The following is a 4917-nucleotide window of genomic DNA, read 5'->3' as shown; positions in this document are numbered from 1 at the left end:
AAGATAGATTGTACTCTAGCCTCTATGAAACTTCTGGCATATTCAATCCCAGTACAGCCTCAGACAGAAAAATATGAAAATGCCTGTTAGCTCAGGACAAAAATCCATCTAGGAAACTACCTGGCAGTCCAGAATGGATTTCTGGAAAGTAATATGCAAGAAATCATGACAGGTCTTTTGACAACTCTTCTACAGCTATCTGTGGCTCAGTGACCTCTCAAGGCAAACATGGCTTCTATGTATTTACTCTCGTTTCTCTTCTTTAAACTTACCTAGACTGCTCTCAAGCCCATGAAAACTTCCAGCAGCATCCATGGCAAGGTGCTTCATAGCTTAATGACACACCATGTGAAGAATCACTTTTCCAAGCAAAATTCTTGTGCTTACACTGAACCTTTCACCTACCAGCCTTCCTTGATGTTTCGCAGTTCTTGTACTGGGAGAGGTGGTGAGCTGGTGCTTAATGTTCATATTGTCCCCTGTAGGAAACTGTACCCATCCAGATCTGAGACTGCATGCAAAACCCAATTGTAAGAACAGGTGAAGATATCATAATCCTTGCATGAGAGATGCTGCAGCACCTTCAGGGACGGACCATGGATTGCCTTTTCTGTGACAGTCATTGGAAGAACAGATGGAATTACCTGCTCATATTGCAGATGGGTGCTGTGGATAGTTTCATGTTATTAGATGCCCCTGAGATTCCCCTTAGCAACCCACAATTTGTCCATAGTCAAACATGACAGTATGCCTGCAGACAAGCAATGCAGAGAATTCACTGGCTGCAAGACATGTTATTTAAAGCAATGTTGACAGCACTGAAGAATTATTCTTACTTTGCTTCAAGTCAGGTTTTTCGCTCTAACCTTGGCTGGTCTCCCAGCTAAACCAGTTTACTGATCTACCATACTGAGAAAGTGTATTCCTTCCTCCTGTCTTCCATTAAAAGGGTTCTGGAAAGCTCAGTGAGGTTTCCTCCACAGATACTGGGATGCTTTTTAAGTCCCTGCTAAATCTCCAATTTTATGTTTTTTTTCTTGGGAATTTTGTGCCCTCTAAATTCATGGCCTTGGCAGAGGCTTTGGCTTTCTCACTCAGGTGGCTTTATTGGCAGGATCTTCTGTCCTAATGTTTTTCAATTTAAATAGCAATCAGTGGAGCAAGTCAGATTGTGCCATTTTTACTAGGTTGTTGTGGTAAATCCATAATAAAGCAAATTCATATCTATTTCAGAATGCCTGGGCCTCCTGGGATGCTTAATTTGGCTGTCTGTCTGTTAAAACATCTTTACTCCTACTATCTTATTTACAATGTACCTTTTCCCTCCTTCATAGTTTTAAAAACAGCTTCACAGAGGGCCTTGATCCTGTGTTAAAGCTTGTTCTGACTGAAGCAAGAAATCTCACCATTTCAAATTTCAAAACGGAAGGAATCTATATCTATAATTTTCTGGATATTTAGCAAAACACCTACCTATCTGTCAGAATCATAGAACCATAGAATCATTTTGGTTGGAAAAGACTTTTAAGATCACCAAATCCAACTGTCAGCCCTACACCCTTGTGACCACTAAACCATCTCCCAAAACACCACATCCACTCATTTTTTGAACACCTCCAGGGACAGTGACTCCACCACCTCCCTGGGCAGCCTGTTCCAATGCTTCAGCACTGTTTCTGTGAAGAAATTTTTCCTGTTATCCAATCTTGACCTCCCGTGGTGCAATTTGACCCCGTTTCCTCTTATCCTATTGCTGGTCACTAGGGAGAAGAGGCCAACACCCACCTCACTACAACCTCTGTGCAGGTAGCTATAGAGAGACATGAGGTCTCCCCTCAGCCTCCTCTTCTCCAGGCTGAACAGCTCCAGCTCCCTCAGCCTCTCCTCATAAGGCTTGTTCTCCAGACCTCTAATCAGCCTAGCTGCCCTTCTCTGTACTCTCTCCAGCACCCTGAGGTCCTTCCTATACTGCAGTGCCCAAAGCTGCACACAGTGCTCCAGGTGCGGTCTCACTAAGGCTGACTAGAGGGACAGGATCACCTCCCTGGTCCTTCTGGTCACACTGTTCCTGATGCAGGCCAGGATGGTGCTGGCCTTCTTGGCCAGCTGGGCACACTGCTGGCTCATGTTCACCCAGCTGTCAGTCAACAGCCCCAGGTCCCTCTCTCCCTCTCCAGCCACTCCTCCCCAAACCTGCAGTGCTGCTGGAGGATGTTGTGGCCAAAGTGCTGGACCCAACATTTGGCCTTATTGAACCTCGAGGGCCATTGGCCTTGGCCCATTGATCCAGCCTATCCAGGTCCCTCTGTGGAGCCTCCCTGCCCTCAAGCAGATCAACACTCCCACCCAGCTTAGTGTCATCTGCAGACTTACTGAGGGTTCACTCTATCCCCTCATCCAAGTCATCAATGAAGAAGTTAAACAGGAGCAGCCCCAGCACTGAGCCCTGGGGAACACCACTCATGACCAGCTGCGAACTGGATTTAACTCCATTCAACACAGCTCTTTGGACCTGGCCATCCAACCAGTTTTTTTATTCAGCAAAAATCCTACAGGGCATTCCTCTTTTCTTAAACAAACCCCATGAGTGTAGGGCAGGTATTGAACTAGGCTGAGCGTATGCAAACCTGAGTTACTTTACCTGTAGTCAGTAGGAATTTGCCTGGTTGTAGCCAAAATAATTCTATTTTCTTCTTTCTCTAAGAAAGCAAACTGAAAGTGTAATTTCCAGTACTTGATGTTTTTAAGGTCCGAGTTAGGTTAACTCCCGACTACCTTGTACTGACAGTCTGGGCCAGAGGGTGGCATCGGTGACCAGATAGAAAGAAGAAAAACTAATTTTTTTTTACAGTGGAGTCTCAGATCAGATTGCGCAGCTAAGAAGGAAATCAGGCAATGCAATACTGACAGCTGTTTATCAGACTATTGACAACAGCAGCAGCTGCCTCAGTATTTCTATAAGTCCTTCAATGTTGCAAGAATGTGTAACATATCTTGACTCTTCTTCATCTTACAACTGGAAGAAGTCACCCATACTGAGAAGAACATGCATAGGAGTTGTACTCTGAATGTCGCACAACTTTTTCAGAAGCAACAATGAAGTCTAAATCCAGAAAGATTTGTCCAACTTTCCTGCAGTAGCGAGCACCTGAATGAGGATATAAGTCTGGTTTCCTGACCTGTAGTTGGTACTGGTGTCTGAAAGGCTTAGGGCTTTTAAGCCTAAGGTTTTAAGTTTTGCCATGCTTCATTACATTGCCTTTGTAAACTGTATTGCATGTCCTTTCTTCCCCTTTCCAGGGGGAACATAATTTTGGAGAGTCTCCCAGAGTAATGAGACTTACTGAAGTTTGTATATGGAAAAGACATGCAAGTACTGTCCTGTGATGGAGCCACAGGCAGGTCTGGTGACTAGGGAAGAGCCACGGTGCATACTGAGTAGAGGTAATTTGGTGGAGAAAGAGCACAGAGTTTAAATCCTTCCCCTGCCCTGCCACTCCCCACCCCCGGCCTTTTTCCCCCGTGGCAGAAGGAAGTCTTCTATCAGCTGTGGTGGAAAATTTTGGATGGTCTATGAAAATTTTACAGCTGCTTACAGGTTTAGTGACATGTACTCCTACCTTGCATGTCTGAATACCAGAACTGTAGATCTAAACACTCTGCTGAGCTTGCTGCAATGCCAACAGGTGACAATAACACTAGAACACCAGAAGCAAAATGACTGAACATGGCTACTCTGTCTTGTGCAATACTCCCCCAAGGAGAAGCAATGATAGAGCACTATCAATTTCAGAACAAACAAATGCAACTTGTCCAGTTATTGGGTAATTCCAGTTACAAAACTCATGAGAATCACAGCTCCAGCATGGCTTTCCTTCAGATCAGATCTAGCTTTGACATCCATGGTATTTGGAAATAACTGCATATTTTCTTATTATTGTTAGAGGAGATATCTTGTTCTGGTTTCCCAGCCTACTACTCTTTTCCTAATTACTATTTTCACAATTATCTGGGTTGGAAGGGACCTTAAAGATCATCTAGTTCCAATACCCCGGGCATGGGCAGGGACACCTTCCATTAGACCAGGCTGCACAAAACCCTGTCCTTGAACGCTTCCAGGGAGGGGGCATCCACAGCTTACCTGGGCAACCTGTGCTAGTGTCTCACCATCTTCACAGTTAATGCTCTCTTCCTGACATCTAATCTAAGCTCTTTCAGCTTGAAACTGTTTCCTCTTTTCCTACCATTTCATGCCCTTGCAAACAGTCTCTCCCCAGCTTTCCTGTAGCCCCTTCAGGGACTGGAAGGCTGCTGTGAGGCCTCCCCAGAGCCTTCTCTTCTCCAGGCTGAACAGCCCCAAGTCTCCCAGCCTGTCTTCACAGGAGAGGTGCTCCAGCCCTCTGACCATCTTCGTGACCCTCCTCTGGAGTAGCTCCAGGAGCTCCATGTCCTTTTTAGGCTGAGACTGCAGAACTGGCCCCTTTCTTTTTAAGGAAAAGTCTTCACCTGCTCATGACTCACAAGATCTGCTCACTGGTTTTTGCTGAGGCCTCTGTCCCTCACTGAGGTTCATTAGTGGCGTGTCTTCAGGAAAAACACACACACACACACACACACACACACTGGCCTGCAAAGGCAGAGCTGGGCCTTGGAGCTGCGTGAGGCCTCAGTGGTTCCGTGTAAGGGTGGGCGGCGAAGGAAGCGCCTAGAAACGCTGGCTCTTCAGTTCCATTCGGTAACTGGTGTGCTTGAGTTATTGCACCAAGACGCCCTGACATAGGAATAAAACCACCGAGAAACCTTGGCAGCAGATTCCGGGCAGGGCTGGCCCTCCCGGACCATAGAGTTTCCCCCTGGGCGGTGTCAGGGAGGGGGAAGAGTCGCGCCGGCGCTTCCGGCCCCACCCGGCCCCTCTGC

This window comes from Chaetura pelagica, unplaced genomic scaffold, assembly GCF_000747805.2.
Source record: "Chaetura pelagica isolate M959 unplaced genomic scaffold, ChaPel_1.0 scaffold226, whole genome shotgun sequence".
Taxonomy (NCBI): Eukaryota; Metazoa; Chordata; class Aves; order Apodiformes; family Apodidae; genus Chaetura; species Chaetura pelagica.
The sequence above is the reverse complement of the archived record's forward strand: the minus strand, read 5'-3'. Positions refer to the sequence as shown.